At 40.3% G+C, this 25,697-nt stretch overlaps 1 protein-coding gene across 19 annotated transcripts in view; it reads right to left on the minus strand.

Moving 5' to 3' along the window:
* Positions 1-19,773, minus strand: part of Plch1 (phospholipase C, eta 1) — a 203,305-nt gene extending 183,532 nt beyond the window's left edge. For 7 of the 19 annotated variants that reach the window (XM_030252633.1, XM_017319600.2, XM_017319601.2 and 4 more), the window contains exons 1-2: positions 19,497-19,773; positions 6,198-6,283 (exon numbers count right to left, since the gene is read on the minus strand). The gene's annotated coding sequence lies outside the window, so the exon portion shown is untranslated. Of the gene's footprint in view, positions 1-5,140; positions 5,231-6,197; positions 6,284-10,338; positions 10,358-13,968; positions 15,578-16,751; positions 16,880-19,496 lie in introns of those variants that run through there. The other 12 variants (XM_017319595.2, XM_006501535.4, XM_006501536.4 and 9 more) reach the window with 7 other exon arrangements.
* Positions 19,774-25,697: the final 5,924 nt, after the last annotated feature.

Consider the following 25,697-nt stretch of genomic DNA (forward strand, 5'->3'; position numbering starts at 1 on the left):
TCTTTAAAGCCATCATGGGCTTAACGTGCTCTGACCTAGCTGAGCAATGAGATTCACCCCACCCTCCTAGGATCTGTGGTTGTGACAATTGAAAGAATGGGTTTAAAAGAGAACGAGTTGGCTAGAAAGATGGCTCTGTAACTGAAGGTGCTTTTACCATGTACAGCTAATAGACTCCTTGAGCCATGTGAAGAAAGGAGAAAACCAACCTCATGAGGCTTTCCTCTGATCTCACCTACACACACATGTCCACATACACAAATAGATAAATAAATATAACTTTTGTTTCAATGATTCATATTTATATTCAAAAGGAATAAACAAGCATTTCCTGGCAGTAGTGAGGACTGCACCCTGGACCTTGTGCATCCTAGACAAGTGATCCACACTGAGTTACATCCCAGCTCACTCAAACTTGTATTTTTAAGTTTGAAAACTCCTTTATTTTTTTCAAAAGTAAAGAGTACTGACAGAAACAATAAAAATAGCTAGTAATTAATAACTGCAGTATAACCAGTTCAAAAAAATACCACAGACCACAGAATTCTGACCTACACAGTTTAAGAGCTTTTCTGACTACTGTTGTCATTATGAAATGATGTATCCCATATTATTTTATGCATATTAAAGTAATGCTTTGCAAATATTATGCACTGCTAATATCTACTACAACAAGTTTTATGACATAGAAAAATAAAAACACTTAAATACTGGAGGGTTACCCAATTGCCATGTGCACATTATCAATTACATTTGCATCAAAGAATTTGTAAGTTTATAGAAAAATGTTCATGAAATAATGTTATGTGCAAAAAACTAAGACACAATACTCCACTATGTAATATAGTATTTCATAGAAATCATGCTAGCAAAGTGCTTCAATTTCTATTGCAAGTTATTTATAAAGAGCCTTTAAAATGTTAAGAAAGGTCTAATCTGATTTCTTTAATGTTTTGCACAACTTGATATTAAACCTTACATTGTCCCTGCATCTAATAAGGTGATACTAGAATATTTCTATTAATCTGTTAATGTGAATTTCCTAGCTTTAATTTCCAGTCCAGTCAGACTGTATCACTTTATTATACCTTAGTGAGTGTGCACTTTTCACATCATGCTTAATAATGATGTTTACATGTGTGTTCCTAAGGAAGATTGACCTGTAACCTTTATAGTCCTTATTACCATCTCCTCTTGATTAAGTTTCTCAGTTCACCTAACCTGTACTAGCCAGGAAGTCATCTATTCTTTTCCAAGTCTAAATAATCAATATCTTTAATAGAACACACTGGCCACATTAGCGCTTCCAGCCTGCATCGCTATTTCTCACTGAAGCTTCTGCGTTGTTTTCTCCTCTTCTTCAATCTCCATTACTTCCCTTTTCTTGATTTTCCATAAATCTTTTCTTCTGTCTCTCTTACAGGGTTACATAAGGTCATTTTCATGCAAGTATGTAATGCACATTGAATTTATCCACTATACCCGACAACCCTCCCATTTCTCCCCTCTCCCCTCCCTGTGTTCCCCTAGGTAGATTCACTTCTGCTTTGTTATCTGTACATGTATTACTTTACACATCTATGAAGTCTGGGGCTGACAAATTAAAGGAAATGTGGTATTTGTCCTTTTGAGACTGAAGTTACTTAAGTTTATCATTAGTAGCACCAGTGGTTCTATAGTCTGCCATTCCTCTGTTCTCTGTCACCTCTGAGTACTTCTCTTGGTCATCATTTTCTTCTGCTTGATGTGAACCTCCCTTAGTGATGCTAGGTTTCTGTAAGCCTGAAAGGTCTGTATTTGGTCCTTGCTTTTTAAAAATATTGTGAATGACACACATAGTATACACTCACTGCTTAGGTGGATATTAGCCCAGAAGCTCAGAATACCCAAGATACAATTCCCAGACCAAATGAAGCTCAAGAAGAAGGAAGACCAAAGTATGGATACTTCAGCCCTTCTTAGAAGGGGAAACAAAATACCCTTGGGAGGAGATACAGAGACAAAGTATGGAGCAGAGACTGAAGGAAAGATCATCCAGAGACTGACCCACCTGGGTATCCATCTCATATATAGTCACCAAACCCAGACAATATTGTGGATGCCAACAAGTGCTGTCTGACAGGAGCCTGATATAGCTGTCTCCAGAAAGACTCTGTCAGTGCCTGACAAACAAATACAGAGGTGGATTCTCTCAGCCAACTATTGAACTGAGCACAAGGTCCCCAATGAAGGAGCTAGATAAAGGACCAAAGGAGTTGAAGCTTGCAGCCCCATATGAGGAACAACAATATGAGCCAACGAGCACCACCAGAGCTCCCAGGGACTAAATCACCAACCAAAGAGTACACATGGAGGGACCTATGGCCCCAGCTGCATATGTAGCAGAGGATGGCCTTGTTGGACATCAATAGGAGGAGAGGCCATTGGTCCTGAGAAGGCTCGATGCCACAATGTAGGGGAATGCCAGGACAGGTAAGCGGGAGTGGGTAGGTTGGTGAGCAGGGAGAGGGGAGATGGGATAGGGGGTTTTCGGAGGGAAAACCAGGAAAGGGGATAACATTTGAAATGTAAATAAAGAAAATATCTAATAAGAAATAAACAAAATAAATTTCACAGAGAACATTATAATCTAGGGGGAAGAAAATAATGAATATTCTGAATGGGAACAGAATCCTAAGCTGACAGTTTACTTCTCTGTGCAAACCCAGTGTTTTCCTGCCTTTCGAATCAGCCATTGTTACATCCCAGGATAATTTCCCAAGCCTTTGCAAATAGACTGCCTCATCTCCCTATCACTCTGCATAACATTCCCCCTCACCTTTTCAGTTCTACAGTGTAATTATATTGTGTCCATTTTTTTCTTTACTTACCCTGGTTACGATTCATTACTTTAGGAATGTCGTTCATTATCTCTTTTTCTCTTTAAATACTGTTTTTCAACCTTCTTATTCTCAAACATTAATTAAAATTTTCTTCAGATTCATTGGCCTATTCCCTATTCCACTTGGATCTCTCTGTTGTTAAACCCACTGACTTACATTATTCTCATTTCGAGTTTCATTGTGCTCTTTGCTTAATCATCATGGTTGGTCATTCTCATCTCTTGTCCTCAGCTCACTAGTGGGGCCACTAGAAGTCACTTGCCTTCTAACTTCAGGAGTTAGAATTCTCTGAAGTCAAAGGTAAGAAATTTATCAAAAAAGAGGAAAAACTTACCTTCCACAATTCGAGAGGCACTTCATACAAACAAAATTTCATCTAGGGATTTTTCTGACCATGTCATTCGTGTGATGTAAGTAGAACTCCCTTAGGATCACAAATTCTCAGTCCCAGGTATCATACAGTAGCCTTGACTGGCCTGGCACCCAACTTAAAATACACAACTACCTCACTTATTGCATATTCCCTTCAGCCTCTGGATGATGGCTCCATATCTACCAAGATATTTTGTTTGTTTGTGAGGGTTTTTATTTGGGGCGGGATGTGTGTGTTATTCTCTTTGCAACTTCATTCATGTATAATGCATTTTAATCATACTCAACCCATTCCCCTCTTATCTTCCCTTCCATTCCCACTGAACCCTGTCTTTTTCCAAAGCTCTCCTCTCTCCTCCCTCCTTCCCTTCCTCTCCCATGTGTGTGTGCGCGCACACACACACACGCACACGTACACGCACACATGAGAGAAAGAGAGAGAGATATAGCACACATGTGTTCCATTGAGTTAAGTAGGGTTACTTGCATAATCATGAGTATATAAGTCATGGTGTGAGAGGCATTAACTGGAATGAGGGAAATGATTTCTCCCCCTCCACAGCCACTAACTGTCAATGAGTCACCAGGGAGAGCTGGGACTCCAAGACTCTCCTGAATGCTGGAATTTTCGTGGACTCCAATTATGTAGCACCCATAATGGTGATTTCCTTATGGGCTTATAAAATTTGAAAGAAAATAAGTGGGGTTTGCTTATGGGTTTGTTTTCCAGAGCGTTCTAATTGTCCTTCCTAAAACAAGAACAGCTTTATGAAGTTACCATTTTATAACTAAAGGGGCCTTTCTTATGTATCTAGTCTTGTCTTTTTGTCTCCTGCAGCTGTGACAACTAAAGTTAAAATAATTGGCTGAATTTGTTTGGAAAGTATTGTTTTTAAATGTTTGTTGTATGTGTGTATTTGTTTACTTATGTGTGTGACAATTTGCAGGGCCCACCATGTGGGTTCCCTGGAATGAGCTCATGTTGCTGGACTTGGTGGCAGATGCCTTTACCTGTGATACCATCTCTTTGGCCCTGTTTGGCAACTGTCTTCAATACAAAAGTTAACTTCACTATGCAATTGGCTCCTCTTATCTTTTGCCTGAGTTTCAATTAATTTTTTACTGGTTCACTGAATTTAAGAAAATAATCTATTTTACCTATTATTGTAAAATTACTTCTATGTGTAACAGTATTGTAGAAAATGTTTTATAAATATTGTTTATTTAGTCTTTGTAACTATCCCAAAGTCAGACATATCTATTGTCTGTGTCTTATAGTCAGAAAAACTAAAACACAGAAAGGTTTCAAATCACCTAGGGTCAAAGCAACAGGGCTGGGATTTAATCCAAAAATATATAACGTCAATGATTTACTCCTAAGCTCTGTGCGATTCTGAATAAAAAGGGGCAAGGATATATGGGCATGGAGAGAGAAAATATATGAAAGAGAACCCTGTTAGTCCTGCAGGGTCACTGAGAAAACCCAGATTCCCAGGTTATCAGTCCTTCCCCCTTTCCTACCCTCACAATCAGGCACAACCCTGATTTTAAAAGAGGGTAAACAAAGTGACTTAATACTAAGACTACACTGCAAAACTAATACAAACAGCAATGGTCACTAGTAATTAGATTTTGAATTATCAGAAGACATTAGTCTTGAACTCTATCCCAATATTAGCAGATTCAGCCACATATGCTAAAGTCTCTAGTAACACACAAATCCTGTACTGACCATCCAAAGATTCTTTGATTCACACTAATTGTCTCTAAACCAATCATTTGAGGGCTGAAAATGGTTCTGTGGGTAAAAAGCATGTGCTTAGCCAGCATAAGAACCTGTTTGGATCCCAGCACCAATGTAAACGGCCAGGCATGACCATACTTGCCTGTTCCCCAGAAAATGGCAGTAGCAGGACAAGCAGGAGGAGCCCTGGAACTTGTTGACTATCAGCCTCGATCCAGGTTTAGGAGTGACTCTGTCTCAAGAGATAAAGATGAAGAATAACAGAGCAGGACCCTCATTGTCCTCCTCTGGCTTCCACTGTAGACAAATTTTAATTCAGTGACATGGTTGTTCTAGCAAGATATGCTAGAGATATCCAAAGAACATTTAGATCTGTGTAATCTGTTTGGAATAACACACATTTAATCCCTCTGGCTAGAATACAGACACACCCTTAGTGCACACCTTTAATCCCTAACAATGAAGATAAGGTTAGTTTGTAGAAGGAAGCACCCAAGTTTGAAAGTGATGTCTAATTGAGGGACAGACCAAGTGATGAATCAGAGAAAGATTTGACAGAATGAGTCAGAGATAGGATAGCATAATTCTCAGGAGAACAGCACAGAAAAGAGAGGGTACTTAATAGCAAAGAGGAAGAAAAATGTGTATAACAGTTTTAACAGGACAGTTTTTACAGAGACAGGTTGTAAACAGAACAAACTAGACAGACGTGAAGACAAAATGAGCCAGAGAATGAGAAGAAGCCAGAAGACTAGAACATATTGCCAGAGTTAGTTTCAGAGCAAGCACAACAATTCAGTCAGGAGCCAAGAGAAACCATATTGAATCAGTAAGCTTGGAGAAGACTTTGGGTCAGAACAGCTGAGTTGAACCAGCCATCCAGAGTTCACAAAGAGCTAGAAAGTGTGAGCTTATTCATCAGTATGCCTCCAAGATAACAATTACATTTGGTGAATAAAGGTTACTTTTACACTCCATAAATGCATATGTATATAAACCTCACATACATTCATTGACGCATAAAATGAATGAACCGATGATTTTCAACTTACTCCCAAATACATAAGGGGCCCTAGTGTTTAATCTCAAAAATGGGTACCCAACCCTACTGAGAGGACAGATGCCTCAGATTCCCCCAACTCATCCTGCCTTCTTTTCTTCACTTCCCTGCTCACAGGAAAGTAAATTGAGCTTATTACCTGGGAGAGTTAGATTCTCTTTGTTACGTGCATTATTTTCTTCCAGCCTGAAGTGAGGAATTCAGCTCCAGCAATGGAATGCCTTGCTGTGGAAATAAAGGCTCCAGTTAGTGTCTCTTCTCCTTCCAAACTCTGTAGCAGTGGAAGAAGTACTTCTCCTATTTGCGCCCCAAAATAGGAGTGTTTTGGGAACCGCATTTACTTTTTACCTGAATGTACTCCACCCTATGAAGACACTGCAGACACTGAGGGGCTGGGGAGAGGCCTGAACACAATCCCAGCTACTGAGACGCTAATGGTGCAAATGAACAAAGAGGTTACAGAAATTGAAGATGTATGTAAAACTTGCACATGTGAGGGCAAAATACATGATAAATGGAAAATGAAGCAGATCACAGTTCAATAAAAAGGAACAAAGGCAGATGGGAACGTGTTCCTGAAAGGTAAAAGGTTATACTGAGATATCAAAAAAAGTTCCTAAGTTTAAATGAGGAAAGACAAAATTATATTGGGAGGGACATTTTAGAACAAAGAAATAATGGATGCTTTGAAACCTATTGTCAGTTATCAAGAGGAAAAATTCCATTGTCTGTTGCTATAGCATAGAACCTGAGTCTCAAAAATTTATAAAGGATAAGGGTTTAGAAACTGGGTATGTTGGCAATGCATACAGTCCTAGCACTTGGGGAAAAAAGGCAAGAGCATCAGGAGTTCAAGTTTGAAGCCAGCCTAGATACAAGACAAAAACCAAGAAATAAAAATTGGAGGTGGAAGGAAAGGAAGGAGGGAGGGGGTAAGGGAGATAGTAAATTAGGAAGAAAGGTCAGTCAATTTATCTAGGCTCAAGATTCTAGAAGCTGGGATGTCTAGAAGCCAAGTGCCATTGAAGAAAATAAAGGGCAAGTAGGCACATGCAAAAGGCACAAAGTAAGGAGGGTGGACTGGCTCTGACCGTCTACTCTTAAACTAACTGCCTGAGTCCCAATAAAGCAAGAACTTTAGTCTCACAAGAATGATACCAATCTCTTAATAATCTAATTACCTCTTAAAAGCCTGACTTGAAACACTGCCATAATGGCAATCAAATTTGAGCTTTGGCTCAACAGCCAAACCATAATTAGTATTAATATGCTTATTAAGTGCAATAGATACAATAAAGAATATATAAAGAAATTAGCTGGGTAGGGGTGTGGCTCAGCAGGGCAGTGTTTGTGTGTTGTGCACAAAACATTGGGTTTAATCCCCAGCACAGCAAAAAAGAAAAAACAATCCTTAATGATATATTTTTTTAATTTATCAAGCAACCCATAATTAATAGGAGAAAAACAAGATGTATCTACACAATTTATCAGATCATTGAAAAACTGAAGTTTCATGAAATGTTGAACCAGCGAGTGGCTGTGGAGAGATCATCACATGTAATATATTTCCCATGGCAAGAAAACTTGTTCAGACTCTACAGAGGCCAGTTTACCAATCTTTACCAAAGTTAGAAATGTACTGTCTCAGTTAGAGGTACTCTGATGAAAGACCATGAAAAGCAACGTAGGGAAAAAAGTTTATTTGACTTACATATACATTGAGGGAAGCCAAGGCAGGAATTAAGAATGGGCAGAAACCTGGAGGCAGGAGGCAGAAATGCAGATGTGAGGGGAGGGGAGCTGGGTACTACCTTGTTCCCATAGCTTGCACAGCCTGCTTTCTTATAGAACCCAGGACCACCAGGCCAAGGGATGGCACCACCCACAATGGACTTGGTCTTCCCTTATCAATCGCTAACTAAGAAAATGCGCTATGGCCTGATCTTATGGAAGCATTTTCTCAACTGAGGATCCTTCCTCTGGCTTGGGTTAAGTTGATATAGAACTAGCCAGAACATATATTTATTCAGCAGCACTGTTTCTAAATATCTTATAACCATTCTTGGGCTTGTTCAAAACTGTGCAAATACCTTGTTATGCACTACATTTGTTTGTGTATGATTGAAAGCAACCTAATTACCAATTAATACAGTTAAATTACAATACATCCATAAAGTGGAAAATATTTGATCATTAGAGAGATAACAAGACGGTGGGATAGAGGCTATGGAGATGGTTCAGTTAGTCAAGTGTATACAGAGCAAAGGAGTCTGAGTTCAGAGCTCTAGGACCATTATAAGAACACTGGGTGTGGTAGCACAGCATTTGTAGCCTTAGTACTTGAAGGAGGCAGAGGCACATGCATCCCTGGAGCTCACTGGCCAGCCCGTATAGCCACTAGTGAATTATAGGTTCAAGGAGAGGCCTTGTCTCAAAAATTAAGCTGCAGAGTAATAGAAGACAGTAAATGTCAACCTCTAACCTCTACACACACACACACACACACACACACACACACACACACACACACACCCGTATGTGGGTTTTTAAGATAGTGACTTTGGCTTTCTGATGATATACACCTAACCACAAATAAATCAACTTGAACAACTATTAATGCATGCAAATAACTCCCCAAGACTTAAGCCACATGAAAGATTGTAGCACCTGAGTATAGCACAGAAATAAGAGAAGCCACATTCAAGAGTGTGGCAATTTGAATGAAAGTGTTCCCTAAAGGCTCTTAAGGAGTGGCACAATTTATTAGAAGGTGTGGCCTTGTTGGTTTAGGTGTGGTGTCTTTGGAGGAAGTGTGTCACTGAAGGTGGGCTTTGACGTTTCTAGGACTTAAGCAGGCCCAGTGTCTCTGTCTCTTTCTGCTGCCTTTTCAATCTAGACATAGAACTCTCAGCTACCTCTCCAGCACTATGTCTACCTGCATGCTGCCATGCTTCCCTCCATGAAAATAATAGACTGAACCTCTAAACGGTAAGCCAGCCCCAACTAAATGCTTTCCTTTATAAAAGTTGCCATGGTCATGGTGTCTCTTCACAGCAACAAAAACGTAAGGTAAGGAGGATAGGAAGAAGTTTCACATTAGTGATGTCATCTTTTCTTCAAACCCTAGGCAGCAGAGAATGGAGACACCCTCTACTGAAGTGAAGATAAAGGAAACAAGCACTAGACTTCGTCTCTGCCACTAACTTTTACATCTGAGAAGGGCCTATGATTTCAAATTCTGTGCCAATGACACAGACTGAGCCCCAGATACTACTCTGATGTCAAACAAGCTTCCACACCCCAGACTCTGAAGTACCAAGTGAATTTTGCTTCATACAATTAACAAGCCTGGAAGAATGACCCCAACAAGCTCTGGATGGACCCCAGTAATAGTAGGTTTATGCTGTTCCAATGCTCATACTGATTCCTAGGGACTTAAGCTCTAAGACCATCCTTGTGGACCTGGGCCTCAAACCAACACTAGGACCAACCCATTGAATCCGAGCTTTAGCTTCAACCCTGAGGCATGACCAGCCCTGTTGACCAACCAGTACCACATCAGCCTGGAGAAGGACTCCAGAAGCAAGCACACCTAGATACCAGACCACACCAGACAACCTGCCCAGAGTCTCTAACAGGCAAAATAAGTTCTCTAAACATGTAGATACCAATGTATGACCATAAGCATAAAGAACAATCAAGGAAGCAAGCCTCTATCACCAGAACAAAAGAAATAAACAAACAAAAAGGAAGAAGCTCACACCTATAATCAATCTAAAGAAGTGGAGACCTGTGAACTACTTAATAAGGAAACCCAGAAACTCAGTGAAAAGTGAACTTCAAGAAAATATAAGCAAATAACTCAGCAATACCAGGAAAATAATAAATGACTAAAATGAGAAATTTAATGAAGATTTGAATTATTTAAATAATAAAATATAAGAACTGAAAAAAACAATAAACTAAATAAAAAATAGTAGAAGTGATCAAGCCAATATAGATAGATACATAGATAGATACACAGATAGATAGATAGATAGATAGATAGATAGATAGATAGATAGATAGATAGATAGATATGAATATGTGATCTGTAAACTCAGGGCTCAGGGACAGGTTTATTGAGGTATAAAGTCTAAGAAAAACAAACAAACAAACAAAGCTTGATTGACAGGACAATACCCAATGAGTAAATATTCAGACATAAAGTGATACATCATAGAGATAAAGAACCCCAAAACTTATTTAAGGAAGTAACAGCCAGGTATGGCAGTACACACCTTTAATCCAGGCATCGAGGCAGGGGTGGGGGCCCTCTTTTACGTTTGAGGCCATCCTGGTCTACATAATAAATGCCAGGCTAAGTAGGGCAACATAGTAAGACCCTGTCTGCAAAGAAAGGAAGGTGGGGGAGAGAGAGGGGAAGGAAAAGAAGTATTAGCATAGACTTTCCAAATATAATATCCAGGTAGACAAAAGTCAAATGTCTCTAATCAGAGTCAACCAATAAGAGCATATATATACTATTATGTATTGTAAGCAAAACATCAAAAGTCAAAGACAAAAAAAGAGAATCCTGCAAGCAGGAAAAGAAAGGAGTCTATCAATCGATCAATGGATTGTATGTAGAAGTGTCAATAAGTCTGGCAGCCGAAACCTTAGAGCTCAGCTGAAACCTTAGAGCTCTGAGGAGAATGAAATGATAAGTTAGAAGAGCTGAGTATATGGGAGAAATCCTACCAACCATGAATACTTTATCCAACAAAGACTTCCTTCAGAGATGAGGGAGACCTCAGCCAGTTCCAAATAAGTCTAAAGAAGCCTAGCACTACTGTCTGAGTTCTATTGCTAAGGAGACACCAGGATGAAGGCAACTCTTATAAACTAAAGCATTTCACTGGGGGGGGGGGGGGGGGCTTGCTTATGGTTTCAGATGCTGAGTTCATTATCATACTGGTGAGGGAACCCAGCATCAGGCATGGTGCTGGAGTCGTTGAGAGCCACATCCTGATCCTCATGTAGAGAGACTCTGGGACTGGCTTGAGCTTCTGAAACTTCAAAGCTCAGCCCCAGTGACACACTTCCTTCAACAAGGCATCTTAATCCTTGTAATCCTTTCAAATAGTGTTACTTCCTGGTAACTAAGCATTCAAATATTTGAGCCTATGGAGTCATTCCTAGTCAAGCTACCACAACTACCAAACTTATCTTTCTAGAAAGGCTAAAGTTATGGAAGCTCAAAGGAAAGGGGACTGTGTAGTAACATAAAAGCAATGAATGCACTGGGCAGAGGACTTAGCTTTAATCCCAGCACCACAGGCAAATTAACTGGCTTCACAAGGTGTCCTCTGCCCTACACACTCCTCCTTACTTACACCACACACACTGAGTAAATGTTCCTTCAATAAGAAGGCTGTATATAAATTAATATGGGATGAAGAACAAAATATATGAGAAGTGTGACACACAAAAATAGGACTGGGCATATAGCTCAATAGTAGTGTACTTGCCTACCATGTGTGGGGCCTTGGGTGCATTTCCTAGCAACACTAAAAAAAAAAAAAAAAAAAAAAAAAAGAAGAAAAAAAAAATGTGTGTCTGTTATGCTAACATTTGAATTTTTTTCCCTGAAGCTGAATCTCCCAGTGTAGTCCAAAGTGGCCTTAAAGTCACAGTCCTCTGGCTTCACCTCTCAAGTTCCAGGAGTATAAGCACACTAGCACAGGCCAGCCTATCTGCACACAAAAGGATATAAAATATTTTATGTGGGGCTGGGGAGATGGTACAGAGGGTAAAAACATTTGTTGTTCTGGCAGAGGATCCAATTTCAATCCCTAGTACCCACATGCTGGTTTAAAACAACCGAGGAAAATCAGTGTGCTCTATTGACCTCAAAGGGCACCAGGCACAGGCACATATATTCTGTACATATGAACGCAAAATTAAAACACTAGTGCACATCAAATAAAATCTAAAGATAAGTGAATTAATTATATCTTTGGAAGAAACACAAAATAAATAAATGATGTTATCGCTCTGTGAAGGAAACAGCTAAAGGGCCAAGAGACAGAGTTACAAGACAGAAATGTCTACTAAAAACACTTTAATGTTTTCCTTTTAGAGCTGAGTATTGTGGTAAGGCCTGAAATCCCAAAACTCAGGAAGCTGAGGCAGGAGGCTCATGAGATCAAGAACCTTCCTGATCTATACTGGGAAGACACTGTCAAGTATATATATATGTGTGTGTGTGTGTGTGTGTGTATATATATACATATATACATACATATATATATATATGTATATATATATATATATATATATAAAATCATATAATCTGTTCCCATAAAAGTATGCAATCTACTCAAAATTAAAACACTGTTCTTTCCCAGAGAGTAAAAATTAACATAGCAATGAGAAGAATTCTGTGAGAAAAAATACTGAGCCAAATCTGACATGAGAATGTTCGAGACTTGCTCAGAACAGTTTCTGCCTTTGATTCAGACTTGGACACTGAATAATAGATGTCACATTTTTTCTCTTCTGACAAACTAAAGGGAGGCAGGCACACAGTTACTCCTTACTTTCTTCTAACACTGTATCTTAATGATTCACTCGGCAAACAGCAAATGCTTCCAGCTATTTTAAATCAAGAAAAGCTGTGGCTCAAAATAAAACATTTGTATACATTTTTTTCTTTTGCTTTTGAAAAGATTTCTGTGGCACCCATTCAGACAGTGCTCAGGAAAATACAGGATCGACCAAGAGCTTCTTTCTACAGTGAGAAAAGTCATGGTGGGTGAGAAAAGGAGGAGGAGGAGGAGGAGGAGGAGGGAGAAGGGGGGGGAGGAGAAGAAGAAAAGGAGGAGGAGTAAAAGGAAGAGGAGGGGGGAAGAAGAAGGAGGAGGAGAAGGAAGAGGAGGAGAGAAGTAGGAAGAGGAGAAGAAGAAAAAAAGGAGGAGGAGGAAGAAGAAGAAGAGGAGGAGGGGGAAAAAGAAAAAGAAAAAGAAAAGGAGGAGGAGGAGGAGAAAAGAGACTTTCTAATCTTTCTGCATAAACACTGTTTTCTGAGTTTGACTGCAGCCAATAGGCAAGCTTTGTGAGACAGGAAAATGTATTTTTTAAAGGGGAAGAGAGAGGGAGAGAGAGAGAGAATCAAACCAACCTTGGCAGTATCAAGAGCTTAGAGTACAGTAGTTTTTAAAAATTGCTAAATATGGTCAGTATGGTGATGTGTGCCTGCAATCTAAATCATCCCAAGACTGGGGCAGAAGGATTGCCACAAATTTAAGGCCAGCCTGGGCTTCCACATAGTGAGTCACCCAGGTCTACATAAAAGTCGTTGTCTCAAAAACAAAAACAAGAACAAACAAAATTACTGAATATTAATTTTGATGAGTTTTTCAAAAAGAATAAGCATTTTTTTCACTTTTTAAAAATTTTCTTCCCCAGACTCTTATATCTAGGACTAGGAGGTTCTTTATTATTGAAAAACAAAGGATTTTTTTAAAAGTCAAAAGCTTTAAAAATTCAAAAGTCACAAAAAGGTTTACAGTGAATAACTTTCTCCTGCTCTGTCACTCAGCAAGCCACTCTACAGTCTCTTGTGTTTCTGTCCAGACCTATTTTATATGCATATAAGAAAAGATATTTTCCCTTTACCCACCCTTTCCACCTTCTAATATTATAAGGAACCATAAACTTTAAATTGAAATCAAAATCAAAAAACTATTCCAATAATACTAATACCTTATATGGACACATTACCTTTGTCTACAAAGCAAATCTCTTTTGAAAACTTATTTTCTTTTCAGTACCTCCCGTCCCACTGACGGTTAAGACGAACTGTTGGCAAATGAAAGCAGATGGTCTGGAGAACTGACTTGTGCACAATAACCAGCAAATGAACTCACTTCACTTCTGTTCCAGGATTCTGGCCCCTGACAACCCTTCCACGTTTCCACCAAGGGTGATTTTGCAGAGATTTTATTAGACTCTGTGGAGATCTGTTCTGAGGTCCTCGGGCCTCTTTACTACGTCCAAGAGGCGGGAAGAAGGAAGTGGGGAGCTGAATTTGAATGTTTGATTCTTGTAGACTAGCAACCGGAAATAAAGACTGGTGAGAAGAAACCATGAGGTCTGTGGTTTGTTAATCAGTAACTCAGGGACACCGGCACTAAGCTGGATCTTGCAGACTTCCAGCGTAATTTGACAGGTGGGCCCTAGCTCCTGACTAGCTAGACAGGTTAGTTAAGTTCTTTTCAGAAGACAAAGCCACAGAATAAAGAGAAAATAATTCAAGGTAGGCACTGAAGTGGACAACTGTAACCCCAATTTTCAGAAGGTAGGAGGATCATGAGTCCAAAGCCATCTTCAGCTAAACCCCGAGTTCAAGATCATCCTGGAATATTTGATACCAGGGGGAGGTGAAAGGCTGGGACCTAACTAGAACCAGACAATGGGAAGGAAGACAGAGGGAGAACCGTATGCAGTGCTATCAAAGACACTAGACTATTACAGACTTAGGTTCGAGCCCCAATCCAGCTGCAACTAGTCCCAGTGGGCTTTGTGGGCATGGGCATTCCTGAGCCTCCGTTTTTTCCAGGGGAGCAGATGCTTTACAAAGTAATGACTCTGCAATCCGCTTCGTGCAGTCGGATCGCACTTTTCCAGCGCTCCGGCAGAGGCTTTAGGACTGCCAAAACTCCAGCTTCGGGCTTGACTTCAAGCCTTTTCAGCAACCAGCCAAGGTTATTAGAATCCCAAATTTGTAAAGCATTTTAGTAAAACCTCATCTGCTCCATCCCTGAAGCAAGTTGCACGATACATTTCAAGGAAAAAGAGATAGGTGAAGGTAGTCTCAGATAAAACCAAGATTTCTGTCTTGACATGTCAGAAAAAGACTTCAAGCTGGTAACTGGTCCTCCCAGATCTAACACAAGAAGACAACAGACCAGAAGTGATAAGTGGGCTGCTTTGATGTGTAAGGAGCTCTGAAGAAAAGAACCTAAACATTACTCACTTCTAAACAAATAGCCAACACAGTTTATAAACAAAGTCTTGAATGTTTTTCTGGAACCAGACCCCCTAACCGCCAGAAGGAAGCTTCTCTACTCAGCTGGGGAACAGGAACACTTCTTCATAGCTGTACTTTGCATGAAGTGTGGATTTTGAAAATAAGATCAACTGTGTTTTGCATATATGTGTTCTTTCAGTTCTGAGTTATATCTTGCATGATATAACATGGAGGTGGACAAACTTGGTCTCAAATTCCAAATCGCTTCCTAACTTATGTACATCATAGGCAAGAAAGTAACCTCGCTGAGGGATAACTGTAACCTCCTTGGATCACTATGGGTTGTAAAGAGATATATAGTAGAAGCCTAGTTCATTTCTTCCATAACTCTAAGTTATTTACTAGACAAGACCTACTAGAAAATTCCCATTTGCTAAAGAACTCTTTTTCATCTATATAAATAAAACATCTTTTCATTATGTATAGATATGTATATTTGGAACTAAATATATTATCAGAGCATATACATGGTCAGTTCTACTCACTCTCAAATGAAAAGCCTATTAAATGGATACTGTTTAACCATTTTGCTTCTGGAATTAAACTGACTTCATATGACTATAAACTGCAAGTCCACGAGTGAGCATTCCACGCTTCTCTAGATTTCCAAAACGGCTAGATTAAAAATCAATAGCTCTGTGCTTTCATCCCTGGTCATTTATTAGCCTTAAGAATTTAAGATCACTTAGTAGCTTCCTAATGTATGCAACACATATGGTAGAGTCATCTTTCTCTGCTCTGTAAGGCCTGCAAGCCCCAAGAACTTACTGTATCCAAAATGCGGAGCTGGAAAGAACATTTTTAACTTTGACATAAACATTTTTTTTTATTGCCCCTCTTTACCCATCCTGTCCTCTTCTACTTTGAAGCACAAAAGACAGAAACTTTGATGATAATAGCAAAAAGCTGTGTAAACTTCTTCATGGGCTTCCTAAAGTGCCCTTCCAATTTGGCACACCCTATCACAGCAATACTGGATTTCTCCCTAAACAAAAATGGTCACGGGTGTCAAAGACAAGCAAATAAGTGCCTGCTGAACTGTGTCTAAATGATTTTCCTTGTGAACACAGTTAGTCTGGAATAAGCCCCTGCTAGGGAGAAGAGGTAACACACTTTGCAGGCAGGGAAGGCATTGTTCAAAGTAATGAGTTCTGCACCACTTGGTCCACAATTCACAGCTGAGTCTGGTTTTCCTAGACAAAGGGCCATAAGCAAATGGGGGGGGGGCGTTCCTCAGCACATCTCTGATCTTATAATCATTATTGAATGCATGAAGTGGTGAAGAAAAAGGGACCAGAATCCTCTCTACCCTTCTGTTTAAGAAATGGCAAGAAGAAATGTCTCTCAACCATGGTCAAGATTTTGTAGAGCTCTTCTAGTGAACATAGGGATTTCACTGTCTGGACTCACTAAATGTTACCCTACTTTAAAAATTAAATTTTCCAGGTATATTCCCTTCATCCATTCATAATTTTGTATCTATGCTTTTTTCTCCTCAGAGAAGTAATAGTCATAATTATTCAAGCATGAAGCCCAACTCTGTTCTTCGAAGGAAGCTGGCAGCAGGTTCATTGTGTCATGACGCATGGAACCAGAACAAAGGGGTGCAGAAGTACTCACCTAGCTTCCCCTGGGAAACCTGAGCTGAGGCTTCTTGGTTTCTCCCACAGTAAGCACTGCACTTGCCAAGATTACAAGTTTGAGGGCCGTGTCAATGTTAAATACACACATACAAAGGGTAGACTTAACTAAATTGCAAAAAAAAAAAAAAAAGCGCAATCAGTTTTTAATAAGATGTTAACCATTTATTTGATTCTAGGCATCTAATTAGGGCCAAATTAATTAACAATTCTCTTAAGAACACCAAAGGCTTCAGTTTAGGTGCAGCTAGTGGTAGCATGCTTGTATATCATAAGTGAGAAGTTGAGTCTGGTTTCCAGCACTAGGGGACAAAAGAAAAAAAAGGAAAAAACAAACAAAAAAACCCACCAAAGATAGTATTGCCACCCTGAAAACCAGAGGCTGCATTAGATTTATTCCAGAACCCAGAACTCTTAAGTCACTGAAGCCAAGAAACTGAATTTATTCATCTTGCCTTACATATAAACTCTCCATAAATATTTGTTGACTGAATGAATAAATTAAATACAAAACACTAAGAATTTTCACAAAAGCTAGGGCATATAGCCTGATAGAAGGTGCTTTCCTAGCATGCAAAAGTGGGGCCTTGGGTTCAATCCCTAGCAACGCGCACACACACATACACACACACACACACACAGTGCTTTATATTAAGGAATCCTAACACAAATCACCTTTATCACCTCTGTTTTTATAACTCTATCTCTTATAATTATACAAGAGACTAATTTTTTCAAAACAAATTTACTTGAAGTCAATGAAGTGGAAACTATGTGAAACAGAAGCAAGGATAATTCGTTTTATTACAAGCCACTATAAATCTCACTCTGCCTCCCAACCTCCCCTCCCTTTGTCTCCTTCCCAGCCTTCCTCCAGGCACTCCCAATCTCATTATTCCATGATCTGCTAAAACCACAGTTTACCTCCTGGAACCAGTAGAACACACATCACTGAGAATTAGGGAATTGGAGACAGTTACAAGCCACCAAACAGGGTCATAAAGGACTTGAACCTGAAAATAAAGTTTTTCTAATTTTCAAGAGAAAAAAGTTTGTTTGTTTTGTTGTTTTTTAACATTATAGCTACACAAGTTGCACAAGGTTGACACTGATGGGAAAAAGGATGGGTGAGAAAACTTAACTTGGATGTTATTTACAGACTATGTGAAAAATAGTATGTTGGTGTCTTTGACTACAGCTTGCTGTTGGCACTAGAGGAAATCATCTTTAACTTCCTGGTACAAATAAACACTCGTCTTACTGGAATGCATAGTGTTCAAAACCAGGATGCAGAATCCTTAAGCTACTTCACTCAAGTTATTTTAAGCCCTACTTGGTCCCAAGAAAAGCAACTCCATTTTAAACTTTTATTAACAGTGATCTGAATTCTAATCAGTTTATTTACATAGCAAGTAGCTCTCGATCGCGCTGCGAAATAGGGATGCAGTCTAAGAAAACATAGTAACAACAAGTTATAGCACCCACTAGAAACCGCTGGAGATTTGTACTCTTACCAAATGCTCCCCTGGGTGCAAACAAATGAAACTTAAAAGACGGGAAGAGGTTTTTCAAGACACAATTTTAAGTCGTCAACAGACGGCTTAAGAAAGACTAGTCTGCAATAATGCGTCTTAAAACATTCATTTTCTGAACAAGATCATAATGCCAGCAGTAAGCAACCCACATCTTAAAAAGCAACGTCTCTGTTGACAGAGAGAACCTTTGCTTCCCTTCACCGGCATTTAACACACTAGTTCATTTGGAGAGCATCAGGTTCTGTACGTTATAAACAGGTTGTATGCAGAGTACACAGGAGCTACGATGTCGTCTGCACACTGTGGAAACCCAAGCTTAATACAATTGTTTAAAAAAGCCGCACCAGGAAATAAAGTCTTATTCATATCTTCCTTTTCACAGGATAAAAGGAGGTAACTTGAATGCTCCAATGAGCAGTTTCTCAGCATTATTTTTCTACCATGATCAAAATGATGACAGAAGAGAGAAAAAAGTTATATATTTTTTATTTCATACCTCTGGCTATCACTTCAATGCTAAACTCTTAAAAAACAAAAATGAGATCGTAAGTTGATTCCAAGCTACAAACAAACAAACAAACAAAAAGTCTAGAGAAAGACTTGGGCTCCACAGTGAAGCAAAGCAAAACAGCTCTGCTCTTCAAGTGGCGTCTCCGACCCGGTACTGTTGCCATGGTATCCCGCGCAGGCGCAGAGAACACCTTCACAGCCCGGGCGTCGCTTCGGTAACCCATGATTTGTCGCTAGGAAAGGGCAGTTGGAGTAAATCCTTCTCGCACCTAATGCCCGGAGCTTTTTGAACAGTAAGACTCGCACCGGCAACTAAGGGCGCGCTTCTGGGACCGCAGAACTGCTTTCCAGGCGGCCAGAGCCAGGGGAGGTCTTGTGGGATCATTCCGCCGCGATGCGGGACCCTCCCGGTGGCTGGACCTCTGCCACCAACCAGGGCAGGGAAGGTCTTGCTCAGGCACAAAAGCCCACGCGCTCCATTAGGAGCTCACGAGCTACTGTGGTCCAGTTCCTGGGCCGAGGCACCCTGGCACACACCACAACCCGGTGCTCGCGGCTGAGATTGCCCAGAAAGAATTCGAGCACCTGCTCGCGCAACGCTGGAGAGGCAGTCCGGTGCTCCTCTTCCTGCTCCCGGCCCTCTCCCTGTCCCCCACCCCCACCCCCTCCAAAGCACTGACCTGCTCAGCTCTGAGTATCCCGCTGATGAAGGATCCTCGGAGTTTTTGTAACCGGCTCAACCTCCCAAATGCTGGAGTGATCTGCTAGTGTCCCGGTGTGACTCCAACCCCAATTCCTCCAAAACAGCCCCCCAGCCCAAGATGGGCACCACTACACACCAGCCAACAGAACCAACAGAGGAGCTCCAAGTAAAGACCAGCGCTGCCGCCACAACCTGCTTTCTCATTCAAATCCTCATGCTCACATTGGAGCACCCTCCCTCTTAACCCTCAGCTCAGGGCAAATCCGGAACTGGAGCGCGCGCGAGTGGACTGGAGCGCCATCGAGGAACAGGAGCCAAGAACTGGACGTGGACCCCTTATGAAGATGCTACTGCTAGGCATAGGCCAGAACCCCTGGGAATAAAGATCTTCTTCTGTCCTCCCTCGCAGCAAATTTCAAAGAATTCCAAGACCAGGGACACCTCTGATAGATTTTCAGTTTAGGTGGCTAGCGGGTTAAAGACGCTGCTGGAACAAAGTTGGAGAGTTCAGGGGAAGCGAACTGTGCAATGTTCTTACAAGAGTTTGAACCGCTTCAAAAATAAAACACCAAACGACTAATCCTTTCTTTCCTCCCCCTTCCCCCTCCCCCCTTCTCCCTTTCCAATAAATATAGCATCTGTTATTTTCAACTATCCATTTTGAGTAAAATCAAATTGAGGAACAGGGAGTGCAGGTTATAGGATGCTTTGTTATCCCTCAGTCTCTTCCAAATATCACTCGTTGGCATTAATTAACAAGCCAGTTAATTGTCAGTTCACCCGCTAGCGGGCTGGAAAAGCTAATGTGCTGTTAAAGAGCACACAGGCGGCAGCGGAACGTTTGCACCCAGCAAGTGTTCAAAAGCTGAGTAAAGATGAGATCTGAGCGCACTAACAGTAGAAAGGGAATAGCGTGCTGCGGAGTGATCCGGCTTCAAGATTCCAGGACTTGGCTTTTATCAGTCTTGATTCAACCTGTCCTATTGTTAGTTCAAAGCCTAACTGGGAGGAACTGAGGACAAGACCCTCCGTGTACCATTCAAAGTAAAACTTCCCTCCAGTAAGAAAGTCAGGAGCTCTGGCATGGCAACATGGAATTAGCAGGGGTTGTCTGGGCCTGGTGACAACATAAACAAAAGTCTTTTTTTCTTCCATGAGTGAATTTGTTCAGGAAGTAATAAAGGAGAGTCTGAGGCTGGAGAGATCACTAGTCCTCTTTGACTGACAGTGGGGGAGTGGGAGGAGGGATGCTCAGTGACCTCTCAGCACAAGATATAGTATTTCACCTTTTCATCCGTCTTAGCCTAGCCGATACCATAGAAACAACCCATTTGTATTATTCAGTTCAACAGAGGCAATTACAATGTGACGGCAAAGCATCATGGGCAAAAAGAAACTTTATCCTGAAAGCTATCCTGGACGCTTGGAAAAAAAAGAAAGAAAAAAGCAACCAGACTAGTTACAGACTACAAGGAAGAATTCAATTTAGAAAAGGAATTGCAAGGTCTTTTGGCTTCATAAGGAAAAATATTTAATTTCCTAATTTTTCTTTCTTCCTTTGTCCTCTCCCCCTTTTTTTCTTTACCCAGATCGCAAACACCTAATTTACAGGAAATTAAGTAGGGTTGAGGTTGTAAATGTGAAGTATGCTTTGAGAACCTGAAATCGCCAGCACCAAATAGATAGATAGATAGATAGATAGATAGATAGATAGATAGGTAGATAATACAGAAGAAAGGAAAAAAAGACAAGCATTGTTTGCCTCGAAATTGCTTTTCTTTGTGTAGAAAAAGGCCTGTTTAGAGTTTCTCTTTGGTGGTAATCACCATGGTGAATAGAAAGAAAAAAAGAAAGAGGCAAGATAATTAAACTCTCCATCAGTCATGGTTATCCATCCTTTAGCCTCCTGTGTTTGTCTTTCTGGAACTGAAAGATCACAGACGCAGGGGTTAAAATAAACGCAGACACAAACTTCTTGACAAGTGTCTTTGTATGTATTCTTGGTTATGGTGCTGTTTATTTCTGTAACACTGAAGTTTAAAAATTTGAAACCATGCAACATTCCAAATACATGAAAAGAAGGACAAGAATGTGTAATAACCCCCTTCTTTCTTTTAGAAATATTTCTATTGTCTTATTTGTATTGGTGTTTTGCTTGCTGCTGTGTAACAGTTCTTTTCTAGGGGAGATTGATATATTCCATCCTTAGGAAACTCCTAAAGCAAGAAGAATAACAACTCCGGAAGTCCCTGAAACTAACCAGATTCATTAGGCCTCTATCTGCCTGTGTAAGTAATAAAAGTTGAGAGTCCCCCTCAGAGGAAATGAAGCTCAGATGCAAGGAAGACTCTCAGAGGAGAAAAGCTAGAGAGATTCTGAGACCACAAAAGCTGTCTGGAAGAAGCTGAAACCGGTCAAGCTGCCTGCAAGAGGTTTAGACCAACTGAGGCACCTGGAAAGGACACTCTCCAACCTGTTGAGCAGCCTACAGGCTGTGCAGTGAGCTCTATGAGCTGTCACCTGTGCTGAGATGGGCTTTGGTGAAGCAGCTGTACGCAACCCATTTCTGCTTCTGCAAATATTCCCTCACCCTTATTCCTATGAGTCACCCAAATAAAACTTTTCAATTTGGACTTTGGTGTTATCTGTATTTTGGGTTGTCATAGGCTTCCCCATTTTTCTTAAGTGGGACTGGCAGAAGGCACCTTTCCTCCCTCCTCCTCTTCACTATCTAAGCTTTGGATTCTAAGGGATGCCTCTCATTAGTTATGCTGGTGCATCTCAGCCAGGCCTCCCTTTTAAATAGCTGCCAGATTTCTACATATCACCGCTGGCTCGATACTGAATGTACACTGACAATCAGGATCCCACAAAATCCTGCAAGCAGTATCTGATACACTGAAGTTGATTAATATGTCTTGACTGAGCTCATTTGACTGTACATTGCAAAGGATTTTAAAAGAAAACAACACTATTAATACATGTGTGTCGGAAGAAGATTTTCCCAGCTGAGCAAAACCTAATATTTTTGGTGGGGGATAGTGGGGTGTAGAAAAGAGCTCTATTTAAAGTACTCCAATTTAACCAGCAATAATACAGAGTTATATCCAGGAGCAGGAGCCTAAAGGAGATAAATAATACTTCTAATTTAATCAGTGCACCAGAAAATCAGAGAACCTGGCTTAGGGGGCATATCAAGGAGGAGTCAGTTTCTTTTCAACACATATTTCTCAAGAGCCTGCCAGGCCAAGACCAGCTAGGTCATCAGTCTTAGCTGAAATACAGATGACACATCGGAAATGATGAGCAGGACTTGTTCTTATGGCCTGAATTTCTGTATTGTTTAAAAAATTTAAGAGCAATTAATAAAATCTTGCATCAAATCACCAATCAGGAGAGATGTTTCCCCATACGTGGCCAACTGCCATACTGAACTCAAGATGGGGGGAAAGGGACATAAACAAGAAAGCTGACCTATGAAAATGTTGGGTCTTATATTTTTTCACTATTTGTGGAAGGAGTTTTGACACATTCACAAAAGTAAAATAGCAAAATGAAGCCTGTGTATTAGTTACTCAGTATAAACTGTTAGATTTTGACAACTTTATATATCCAGGATGTGGTGGTTTGAATATGCTTGGCCCAGGGAGTGGCACTATTAAGAGGTTGTTAGAGTAGGTGAAGCTTTTGTTGGAGAAAGTGTGTCGCTGTAGGGGTGGGCAATAAGACCTGCCTCCTAACCACATGGGAGCCAATCTTCTTCTAGCGGCCTTCAGATAAAGATGTAGAACTCTCAGCTCCTCCTGCACCATGCATCCCTGTATGCTTCCATGTTCCTGCCTTGATGATAATGGACTGAACCTCTGAACCTGTAAGCCAGCCCCAGTTAAACATTGTCCTTGGTCATGGTATCTGTTCACAGCCATACATCCTAAGACACAGGAGTTGGGGTGGAGGGTCTGAAATAAGTAAATTCGTGCATTTATATGCTTTACAGAACTGTGATCTTCATTATGGACAGAAATTCATGTCGAGTAACTAAATAAGACCTATGTATCTGAAGCCCTTTAGCAAAGTGCCAGGGTTCTCAAGAGTCTATTTATCTGTCTGTCTGTCTGTCTGTCTGTCTGTCTGTGTCTATGGAATTGGGAATTTATTAGAATGACTTACAGGCTGTAGTCCAGCTAATCCAACAATAGCTGCCTATCTAACAGAAGGTCCAAGAATTCAGTAGTTGTTCTGCCCATGAGGCTGGATGTCTCATCTAGTCTTCAGTATATACTGAAATCCTGAAGAACTAGCTTCTAATGACAGTAAAGGATTGAACTTGCTGTGGATATAGGAGCAAGCAGACAAAGAGAAAAACCTTTGACCTTCCATGTCCTTAGAAAGGCTTGCAGCAGAAGGCATGGCTCAGATTAGAGGTAGGGTTTCCCAGCACAAAGGAGTTGAAGCAAAGGTATGTTTTTCTACCTCACAGATACAGATTAGAAAGAGATTTTCCCACTTCAAATTAAGCAAAAATGTCTCACAGTTGTACCCTTCATTTGGAAATTTAATTCCAGATATTTTTGACAAAGAAAAATCGTCATCACTGCCAGGTACAAAACTAAACAAACTAAACTAAAATTCCATATACTACTATCGTATACATACTAAACTCTATATACTACTATCATATGCAGAAATGCATTTGCTACATAAAGGGAAGTGTATTTTTAAGGCTTAACTCTTCCTGTTCTTCTTACCTGCACTTGTAACATCTTGAAACAATCCATTTTTTGAATGGGATGTTCATATTCTTTCTACAACAAAACAATAAAATTATTTTCCCTTTTATATGGCAATGACCAAGTTATTATATTATTCACATTAAAATACACATTTCTCATTTTAAAGATAAAGAAAAGACAGGAGCTTCATTGTACTCTTTTGTTCTTGTGAATTATGAAAATGCCTTTGATGAACAAGGAAAAACACACAAGTTTTCCACACCAACATTTCAGTTGTCTGAGGTGGGTTGCAGAAATCAACTTTGTGTCTGCTAAAAAGAGTAGGAAGTGTTATTAATTAACTCATGAGTCACCAGCATACCAAATGTGCATGTGGAGGTCAGAGAACAACTTTCAGGAGTCTTTCCCTCTTTCCACAGTGGTTCTACAGATTTAACTCAGGGCCTTAAAGAATCTCCCTTCGTAGCCCTGGACGGATGGCCTGTACTCCCTCTGTAGATTTGAGTGGCCCCTAGTTTAGAGGGATCATCTTGGCTCCATAGTCATGGTTTTAAAGACTTGTACCTGGACACCTGGGCCTCTAGCTTCATTTTTGTGTCTTGGTGAAACAGTGTGCTCTGTGATTGCTGGATAAAGACAAAATAGTAGTAGGTCTTGCTAAAACTAAGTTCAAGTGAACTCCAATTTTTCTTAAATCCAGCTATACTTTTCATAGGATTCTAGTATTTACAAGTTAAAAATATATGCTAAAATGTGAACTTCCCCTCCGCCCTCTTCTTTTCCTCCTCCTCCTGGAGGGACTGGAGTATTTTACAGGAAACAAAAGTGTTTGAGGAGAACAGAAGAACCCTTTCCTCAAAGGCCCTTTGGGCATTTTGTTTTCAGAAAGCCCTCCCACAGAGCCAGTCTCTGCTAGCTAGTGCTTGGGGCTAAGACAAGATGTCTAAAGGAGGTACATTACTCAGAATAGCAAACAATATTAAAACTTTAAGACTACAGACTTCTGTCATGAAATACACTGTGTCAATACTGTGGTACCTTGATTTCAAATAATACAAAACTGAAATAAATGTTGAAAGACAATGAAGAAAGTACTAAACCAGAATGGAAATCTAAAGTTTTCGAAAGCTGCAGGAAACAATTTATATAATACAAGTAAACGTTTTCTATTTCCCTTCCGTTTGGAATTCAAGTATGGTGCACTTTTTAATCAACCAACACCTGTTTTGCTTTGTTTCCTTAACCAAAAAAAGCAAATGGTTAGATTTCTTTTTTCACACATAGTAATGGTGAAAGTGCAGTTTAAAAAAAGAGAAAGAAAAAGCCAGGGTTTTTCCAGGAAACCAGGGATCTCCCACCGCCCCCACGACGGGGCGCAGCAGTTCCTGTGGTGGCAGTGACGGCTTGGCAGTGCGGCTCCTCTGTGACCCACCCCGCGCTGCCAC

Source organism: Mus musculus, chromosome 3, assembly GCF_000001635.26.
Source record: "Mus musculus strain C57BL/6J chromosome 3, GRCm38.p6 C57BL/6J".
Lineage (NCBI taxonomy): Eukaryota > Metazoa > Chordata > Mammalia > Rodentia > Muridae > Mus > Mus musculus.